The following is a 10,934-nucleotide window of genomic DNA, read 5'->3' on the forward strand; positions in this document are numbered from 1 at the left end:
AACACTTCATATTCATCCCTTAATTATTGAATGTTTAGAGATTATTCAACATGACCACAAGCTACTTAATAAAACATAACAACTACCAGGAAGGCCTCTAAGTTGCATCAAAATATAACATATGTGGTAGACATGATAATGTGACATCCAGATCATCTGAAAGGAAAGATTTGATGCCTAGGTTTTGGGAAGGAAGTCAGCAGGCAGACTCTGGCTGTCAGCTCCTTCCAGTTTCAACTCAGCTGCAGAAAATAGCCTTACCCGAAGTCACATCCTTCTTAGGGCAGCCTACATCTGGTAGCTGAGTCAGGGGGAGCATAAAGACCTGACCATTTTGACACAAACCAGGACACTATGATGAGCAATTATTGCTCCAGAACTTCCCACTAGGTTGGACAAGACTGTCAGAGCTCCATATCAGTTTCACTTCTTCCTCTGACTGATCCTCCTTCCTGACCTCTTTAACAGATGTTGATTCCTAATGAATATCTTGTACCTCAAGCTCTGCTCACATCTACTTCTGTAAAATCTAATCAGCAACAGTTGATACCAAGAGTGATCTGAGAAAGCAGGCAATAAGATGATGTTTTGGAGCTAGATCACTCACCACCCTCCTGGGTATGAAGAGGACTCCTGATGGTAAGTGGAACATGGTAAGCTTTTGGTATAAGGTGGGCTGTTACAAATTGTTAAAACTGTCACTAGTGGTGAATTAGGAGGGTATACCAGTGGAAGGGAATGCCCTAATAATTGAGCACATGAAAATATATTCAACATCATTAGTCATTAGGGAAATGCAAATCAAAACCACAATAAGATACTACTTCATACACAGTATGATGGCCATAATAAAATGATAATAATAGATAGATTATAGCCAAGTATAATAATAGCCAAGTATTTACAGGGATGTGAAAAAATTGGAACCCTCATATTTTGCTGGAAATATAAAATGTAAAACAGTTCCTCAAAAAATTAGTCATGGAGTTACCATATGATCCTGTAATTCCACTCTTAGGTATATATCTAAGAAATTAAAGCATATTTCTACACAAAAACTTGTATAGAAATGGTCATAGCAGCATTATTCATAATAACCCAAAGTGAATCAACCTAAATATCCATCATCTGATGAATGGATAAACAAAATGTGCTGTGTTCACACAATTGAAAAATTATTTGAGAATAAAAAGATATTAAGTGCTGAAACATGGTACCACATGAATAAACCTTAAAAATATACACTAAATGAAAAAAGCCATTCATATCAAATGTCCAGAACAGGCAAATTTATAGAGATAGAAAGTTAACTAATGGTTTCTTAGGGTAGAGAGTACGGAGGGTTGGGATGACTGCAAACAGGTATGAGTTTCTTTCAGGGGGAACAAAAACACTATAAAGTTAGATCATAGCAATGGCTGTGCAACACTGTGAGTATACTAAAAAACATTGAATGTAGACTTTCAATTGGTGAATTAGATATAGCATATAAATTAAATCTTGATGAGGCTGTTAAAAGATTAAACCCACCTTGACCTTGGAATGGGGTGAGAGTTTCTCATTTAAAAAAAAATATTATGGGATTAGACGACTACAGAATAGTAACAAATAGCTGAGAGAGTAACAGAATTGAAAGCCAGGTGTAAAAGCCAGTTGACCTCTTTGATATTACAGAAAAAAGCAGAGGATGGCTAGCACATAGAGGACTTAGAAAGATACACCTACTCCAAACAGGTAACCTCTACAGAGATTCAGGGCCAGCCTCACCATTAAAATAGTAGGAGTCTTCTAGTCCCCTGCTGGGACATTCCCTCCAAAGCAAAAGACAAGCTGGTCTCTTCAAGTCCTAAAAGCAGCATACTACATACTCTGGAATACTGCTACCAACCAATTATTTTGTGGCATGACAGGCTGCCAGCTTTGAACAGAAACTGGAGAATAAAAGGGCTCTTCAGCAGTTTCATGCTGCAGTGCAAACGGCTTTGGTGCTTAGACCATAAGATTTGGCAGACACTATCATGTTTAAAACATCAATAGTGGGAAAAGGTACAGTATGGAAATTGTGGCAAGCTCTAGTAGAAGAATCACAATACAAGCTCCTGGGGTTCTGGAACAAGGCCATGCCATCAGCAACAAATTATATTCCTTTTGAACAACGACTTCTAGTGTGCTACTGTTCCCTGATGGAGATGGAAAGATTGCCCATAGGACACTAAGTGATCATAAGTCCAGAACTAATCATCATGAGTTAGAGCCTGTGAAACTCACCAAATCTTAAGTTCGGTAAATCTAGTAAAAATCAGTGTTACATGACAATGGTGCATCCGGGATTGAACATAAATAGGTGTACTGGCCACAGAAAGATACATGGCAGGTAGCCCAGACTCCCATGCTAGCCATCACTGTTACATTAGTACCACTCACTCAGGTCACTCCTATGGCAACATGGGAGAATTCTATATTACCAGTTGCAGGAAAAGAGAAAAGCCCAAGATTGGTTTACTTATGGATTGGCTTAGTATGTGGGTACAAGTTGAAAAGTAGATAATAGCTAAATTACAGCATCACACAGTAATGACTTTGACAGACAGGGTTAAAGAAAAATCCTCCCACTGGACAGAGCTTAAGGCTGTTCACCTGGTTTTTTTTTGTGGAATGAGAAGTTCCCCAAGTTTAAAGTATATACAGACTCATGGACAATGGCAAATAGTCTGGCTGATGGTCAGAGACCAGAAAGGAGAAAAATTGGAAAATGGGAAAAAGAAGGTCTGAAGTAGAGGTGTGTGGATGGACATACATGAAATATGAATAGAATGAAGTATGAATAGAAGTTCTTTGTAGCACATGTTAACACTCAACAGAAATCATCAGCCATAATAGAGGCATTAAACAGAAAAGTAGATAATAACCTACCTGGCCAGCTGATGTCAGCCAACCCCTGTTATCAGCCATCCCAGGGTTGGAACGATGGCCACACTAACAATGCAGCTATGGTGGCAGAAGTGGAGGTTATGCATTTGCCCAACAACACGAACTCCCACTGACCAAGACTGATCTTGCTACTGTAGCCAATGATTGTTTTGTTCAACCTGGTGGCAACAACAACAAAAAAACAATGATTAGTCTTGATATGTTATCATTTCTCAAGGACCACAACCAAGCCCTTCGTGGCAAGCTGACTACACTGGACTGCTTCTAGCCCTGAAAAACCAGTGCCTCATTTTGATAGGAATAGACACTTATTTTGAGTATGTGTTTGCCTTTGCTGCCTGCAGGGCCTCAGGCAGCACCATTGTTCAAGGGTTTATAAGATGTTGGATCCCCTGGTATGTGATTTCACGTAACACAGTGGCAGACCAAGGATCTCTCTTTACAGCTATGGTGGTGTGGGACTAGGCCCTTGATCATGGGATCCATTGACTATATCACATATTTTATGACTCAGAATCTGCCAGCCTGATAGAGTGTTGGAACAGCCTGCTGAAGGCATAGCTGAAACATCAGCTCAGAAATAATACTCCACCCTCCAGGATTTTGTATAAGCCCTAAATTAACAATCTTTATGTGGTATTATTGTCCTAGTAGGCAGAATACTTGGAAAACAGGGGGTGGAATCAGCACAGAGAGGACTTGGAAAGATACACCAACTCCAAAGAGGTAACCTTTACAGAGATTCGGGGCCAGCCTCACCCTTAAAATTGTAGGAATCTTCTAGCCCCATGCTGGGACTGGTAAAAGACAAGTTTTCACCCACTTACTATTATTCCCAATGACCATTGGGAGGCTTTTGTGTTCCCCACTTCTGCAACTCTGGCCTCTGCATGGTTATATGTCTTTTTCCTAAAAGTAGACATGATTTTCCCAGGGACACAGCATGAGTCTCACTGAATTATGAACTACAATTTCACACAAGAAAAGGAGTCACTGATTTGGCAGGAAAAACTGATCATGAGGTAGAAGGAAGGCCTTTTACTGTAGCGTACGGAATGAGTGTAGAGGAATGGGTGTGTAATCCAAGTGATCAACATGAGTGTTTCTTGGTAGTCCCCTGCCAATTATAACTGTAAAGAGACAAATATGACCACCCTATTAAGAGAAGGGCATAGTGACCAGGTACTCAAAGGGCTCAGAGGTGAGGATCTGGGTCATGCCACCAAGTAAGCCAGTAAGGCTAACATATGTGGCAGCTAATGGTGTGGTTATTTAGAATGAAAGTGGAAGAGGAAGATAAATAGTAATTGTGGTCCAGAGTCCAAGTGCATCAGCAAAGACTATAGGTCGTCTCACTAACCTCCATCCTCTAAGTTTCTCTTAGAAAGAGATTCCCATTGGAATTTTCTAGGAGCTATTCCCCAAACACACACAGAGAAGTAGATCTATGTGGCATAACACATGGACTCTGATAGACATGGAGATGCGACACCCAGATCTATGTCCAGCGAAGGGCTTGCTGCCCAGCTGTGGAGAGTCTCAGCAAGCTACCTCCAGCTAGAAGCCTCTAAAGGGGCTCCCTCAGCTGCGCTGCACAGAACTGCCTTGTCAGAAGTCACATCCTTCCCAGAATAACCCATATCTCTCACTGAGCAAAGTGGGAATTTAAAGGCACAGTCACTACAGCACAACAGGAGACACTCTGAAGGGTATTACTCATCCCAGAGCTTCCTACATCACAGTTCAATTTCTTCTTCTCCTTTTCTCTAATAAGCATCTTGTTTCCAAACTCTTTGTCAGCAACTGCTCTTCCAGAATTGAACCTGAGACAATAAACTTAATAGCTATTTTTATTCAGATTCAAACATACTTGTGGGTGTAACACTTACCATTATATTCCTTTCATTTGGTGAGATTTTCTCTTAGAATATGAAAATGTCATTACTTTGTCTAAATAAACCTTCTAAGGAATTTTTTAATAATTAGGATATTAACAAAATTAAACATTTCAATTTCCACATTTTTATTGTCTTTCAATTGCCAGAAAGGACTGCATTGAAAGTTGTTAGATCAGATCCTAAAAACAAGATAATCTAACAAAAAACACCTATAATATTTTGACCATTCAAATTGATAGAAGTAGTTTTGATATAGAAGAATTTACATTTGAGCTTTTTGATTGTATCTATTATTTTTTAGTCCTTTCAATTGAATACTTAAAAATATTTTGAAATCACTTGCACATTCAAACAGAACAATTTACATCTCAGTTTGTGCAACCTATTTTTATATTCGTCTATAATACTGATTCAAATACTTGAAAATATTTCAAAGCCATTTACCAAGTGAAAAATAACACTAAGTTAATATAGTTAGGTGTTATTCAGGTCCGAGTATTTTTAACGTAAGACAAAGTTAATATTGAGGTTTAAATTCTCCCTCTTCCTTTTCTCACCAATATTTACCATGCACTCCCTTTAAAGGATGCATTTGGCAGATGAAAAGCACAGATGACCTGTCCCACAGCACATTCCTAACAGCTGCATCTGGGGTTGATGTTATTTTCCTGGCTGCATTAGCATTCAGCTGTGTGATAAATATCAACTGCCTGGGAATTCTAAGCTTTATACACTTGCTTGGGTGATTTTGCACTTCTATTCTTCGGCTCTTTATCATGTTCTTATGGCACTTTAGTCAGAACTCTTCCTCTAAGTAAAATTTTATGACAGAGAAGGGGATGTTTCATCATATCCCAGCTTGCATTTTCAACTCTTCTGTATGAGTAGGAATGATAATTTGGAAATAATCCACAAATAACTAGACCATTTTTCAGAATCGGGAATGCTGGTAGGATAATAACCAAACACTTTATCAATAGTCAGATATTAAATTTTCAAAGTCAATCATTTAACATTATTATTTTTTTTTTTTTTTTGAGACAGAGTCTCACTCTGTTCCTAGTTCACAGCAACCTCAAACTCCTGGGCTCAAGTGATCCTACTGCCTCAGCCTCCCGAGTAGCTGGGACTACAGGCATGCACCACCATGCCCGGCTAATTTTTTCTATATATTTTTAGTTGTTCAGATAATTTCTTTCTATTGTTTTTTAGTAGAGACGGAGTCTTGCTCTTGCTCAGGCTGGTCTTGAACTCCTGAGCTCAAACAATCCGCCCTCCTCGGCCTCCCAGGGTGCTAGGATTACAGGCGTGAGCCACCACACCTGGCCTGACATTATTATTAATATAAAAATAAAATAGCTTGTATTTATATTGCACATTACACTTAACAAAATGCTTGTACATACATTGTATCAATTGATCCTCAGAAATAACATGGGAGCTTGTTTGGCAGTCTTTAGTATCTCAGTTTTATAGAAGGAGGTACTAGGGCCAAAGAAATTGTGATTTAAATAGGGACAGTTTAATGTAAATAATTATTAAGCTATGATAAAAGAGTGATAATAAGATGTAAGAGAACTCTATATAGTAACCTAGGGCTGGGTGAGAGTACCCAGGGAGGGACAAACTTATAAGGGAAACTCCTTCCCAAGGCTGGCACGCAGACCTCATTGGAGAAGGTGGAGTTCCAGCTCATTGGATAGCAGTAAAGTACGCTTGTCTCTGTGGGCCAGAGCTAGTCCACAGTCAGTGGTCAAGTAGGAAGCAAACCTGTTGATGCAGGCAAACCACATCTGGTGGGTAAGTGGGTACATGGGTGTGCAGAGAAAGCAGGGGTGTCAGTGCTGAAGGGAGATCGGAGCATGTGTTGTTAGTGTTCTGAGGGCCAGGAGAAGGTGATCACCAGGCAGAACCAGAGCCATAGGGTCACCTAGGGACCTCGCATTCTTGGCATGTGGCTGGGGCAGAACACTACTGAATGTTCTTAAACGCACACCTCTCACCAATAGCACAGCAGCTGGAACTAGTAGAAGCCTCTTCCTCCTGCAATGTCACTGCAGCGACCTCTAGTGAGAAAGCTTAACATCGTGTTCACTGTAAAGGAGAAATGCTTACAGGAATTCTATCCATTATTGCACAGTAGGTATTAAAGGATAAATTTGGAGCTGAGAGGCAATAAATTAATAACTATCTCAGCAACTTATCAGGGGCTCAGTGTTGGTCTCTTAAGCAGACAGGTATTCAACAACAGTAGATACGTGAGCCTTATTGAATGAGACCCAAGCATTGCCTTAATCCCGACCAACGTGTCTACTCTTTTCATGAGCCCATTGTGCCAACACTTGAAAAGGCCAATGTCAGCACCCGGCCGACATATGCTGACTTGGTCATTTTATATGCTTGTGTGCATCTGAGTGGATGATTTTATGGTAGATGCTCTCTATTAAATGTTTATATGTCAAAGCAAGGATATGCACATTTTGTGCCCACTCCCATGTCAATCCACATGCCTCTATACCAGATATCTCTTTCTCCATCTCCCAATCTATTTTTCTTTTGGGTCTCTCACCAACAAACCGAGTTGTTCACAATTGCCCTCAGTCCACCTATTTTATCTTGGGACACTTCTCTTTTTGTTCAAAGTCAATGATCAGGTACAGCATCTGAATCACTGCTCATTAGGTAGATTTTTCTTACTATAACCTTTCAAGACTACTTCTGTGTGAGGATACTGTGTAGCCACAGTCCATTTTCAGCTTGTATCTAATACCAAGCTTACCCATCTAGAAAGTGGGCTTGACTTTTAACCCTTCTCTATCAGTTATTAATAAGAGATCCCCCATGTGGCCATAGATATAAACAGAAAGAGGGTTGCTGGTACAACCATGGTAATACAGAGATCTGGGCCATCTGCATGTACAGTTTATTTGTGCCTTCTTGTCTGGTTCATGTCTGATACTTGGTATACAACATCCATCTTATGATAGATTGCTAATGCACCCACCTGGCTTTATGACTTTGTGGGTCTGACAGGCCGCTTCTCATAATGGGCAGCTCTTATCTCATAAGGAATTTGATGTCTAAGAGTCAGGTGCTTTCTCTCAACCATGACCCAGCAACACACCAGGAGTTATTTTTCAAATGATGCGTGATTTTCTACTGAAGATTGCATGGCTTTGCTCCAGAATTAAAGGGGTCTACATTGTGATCCTCTTGTTGGACCTTGACATACAATCCATACTACATCTTTTTCCACAACAGATACTTCTAGTACAACAGTGTTTGCTGAGGTGTATGGCTCAAGTGGCATGACTGTTTGTCCAACAGCCTCAGCCTGCTGCAGAGCCCTTTCCTGACCTGGTCCCCACTTAAAGCTACTAGCCTTCCTTGTCACTCAGTAACAATCACAAATAACCTTGGGTAGCAGATGCGCCTGGGTTGGGAAATCAACCTCTTCTGAAGTTCTGCTTATCTTATACTTAAGTCTTGGACAAAATCGTCAGCTTTTTCTCCCCCTCGGCTATAGGAGATGAGAATCTTTATGTGTTGTAAGGGAGCACATAACTCCCTTAGGTTTCACAAATCACTTTATACAGGTAATCGATCACCTTCATCCTTTCTTTTATTTTTTTAATGTAGAGGTCAACAAACTTCCTATAAAGGGCCAGAGAGTAAATATTTTAGTATTTGAGGGCCACGTGTGGTCTCTATTTCAAATTTTTCTTCTTTTAAAACATTTTAAAATGTAAAAAAAAAAATTATTAGCTTGAGGGCCATAACTTACTCTAATGCAGCGATGGCCCCTAGCAATAGCCATCTGATTCCAATGTCCTTATAATTATTATTACCCTTGAAACTCTCAAATGCCTGAGGCATTACATCCACTAGTGCATTCCTTTCTACAGGTATTTCATTGTAGTTTTTCACCAGTGAAAGTTTTAACAATTTCTGTAAGCCTCATAGTAACCACAAAGCAAAACCTATAATAGATACACTAAAAATAAATAACATGCACTCAAAACATACTACTAGAGAAAATCACTTAACCACAAAGGAAAATAGTAAGAGAGGAAAAAAGCAAGAAAGTATCTTTAAAAAACCAGAAAATAAGTAACAAAATGACAGTAGCAAATTCTTACGTATCAATAATAATCTTGAATGTAAATGGATTAAATTCTCCAACTAAAAAACACAGAATGGCTGAAAGAATTAAAAAACAAGAGGCAGCCAGCACAGTGGCTCACACCTGTAATGCCAACATTTTGGGAAGCTAAGGCAGGAGGATCTCTTGAGACCAGAAGTTTGAGATTAGCCTGGGCAATATAGTAAGGCCCTGTTTCTAAAAAAAAAAAAAAATTTAGCCAGGCACAGTGGTTTGCACCTGTGGTCCCAGCTACTTGGGAGGCTGAGGCAGGAGGATTGCTTGAGCCCAGGAGTTTGAGGCTGCAGTGAGTTATGACCAGGCCACTGCACTCCAGCTTGGGCAACAGGGTGAGACCCTATCTCTAAAAAACAACCGTATCTCTAAAAAAGAAACAAACAAACAAACAAAACACAAGACCCAACTATATGCTACCTATAAGAAACTCACTTCATTTATAAAGACACGCATAGACTGAAAGTAAAGGAATGGAAAAAGGTATTCCATGCAAATGGAAACCAAAAACAAACAAGAAGAACCATACTTACATCAGATAAAAAAAACTTTAAGTCAGGAAAGTTAAAAAAAAAAAAAAAGACAAAGAAAGCCATTATATAATGACAAAGAAATCAATACAGCAAGAGGATATAACAGTTGTAAATATATATTTGCCCAACACTGGCGCACCCAAATTTATAAAGCAAATATTAATAGGCCTAAAGAGAGAAATCAATTGTAATGTGGTGATAGTAGGGAACTTCAATACCCCATTGTCAACAATGGACAGATCATTCAGACGGAAAATCAACAAGGAAACATCTAAGTTAAACAGCACTCTAAAGCAAATGGACCTTATAGACATTTACAGGACATTCTATGCAATGCTACAGAATACACAGTCTTCTCAACAACACATAGAACATTCTCCAAGATAGACCATATGTTAAGTCACAAAACAAGTCTTGACAAATTTTTAGAAATCAAAATGATATCAAGTATCTTTTCTAATCACAATGGAATAAAACTAGAAATAAATCAGAGAAGGAACATCGGAAACTGTACAAATACATGGATATTAAACAACATGCTTCTGTATAACCAATGGGTAAATGAATAAATTAAAAGGATTTAAAAATTCCTTGAGACAAATGAGAATGGATATGCAACATACCAAAATCTAAGGGAAACAGCAAAAGTAGTTCTAAGAGGCAAGTGCATAGCAATAAATGTCTACACCAAAAAAGTAGAAAGATATCATATAAACAACCTAACATTACACCTCGAGGAACCAGAAAAACAAGAATGAACTAAACCCAAAATTAGTAGAAGAAAATAAGTAACAAAGATCAGAGCAGGAATATATGAAATACAGATTAAAAAACAATACAACAGATCAACAAAACAAAGAGTTGGCTTTTTGAAAAGATAATAAAATCAACAAACCTTTAGCTAGTCTAACTTAGAAAAAAAAGAGAGATGACTCAAATAAATAAAATTAAAGATGAAAAAGGAGACCTCACAACTAATAACACAGAAATACAAAAGATCATAAGGGACTACTATGAACAACTATATGCCAAATTGGAAAATCTAGAAGAATTGGATGAATTTCTGGACACACAACCTACAAAGATTAAATCATGGAAAAATAGAAAACTTGAACAGAACAATAACAAGTAACAAGATTGAAGGAGTAAAAAAGACTCTCCCATCAAAAAAAGCCCTGGATCTGATAGCATCACTGCTGAATTCTACCAAACATTTAAAGAAGAACTATGGTAAAAGGAATTTGAGGAGATTAAAAAATAATAATAAAGAAGAACTAATATCAATATTTCTCAAACTCTTCTAAAACATTGAAGAAGAGAAAAATTTTAAAACTCGTTTTACAAGACCAGATTTACCCTAACCAAAACTAGACAAGGACACAACAAAAAAAGAAAACTACAGGCTGGTATCCCCAA

The sequence above is a fragment of the Propithecus coquereli genome, unplaced genomic scaffold (assembly GCF_000956105.1).
Source record: "Propithecus coquereli isolate 6110/MARCELLA unplaced genomic scaffold, Pcoq_1.0 Scaffold342, whole genome shotgun sequence".
NCBI lineage: Eukaryota > Metazoa > Chordata > Mammalia > Primates > Indriidae > Propithecus > Propithecus coquereli.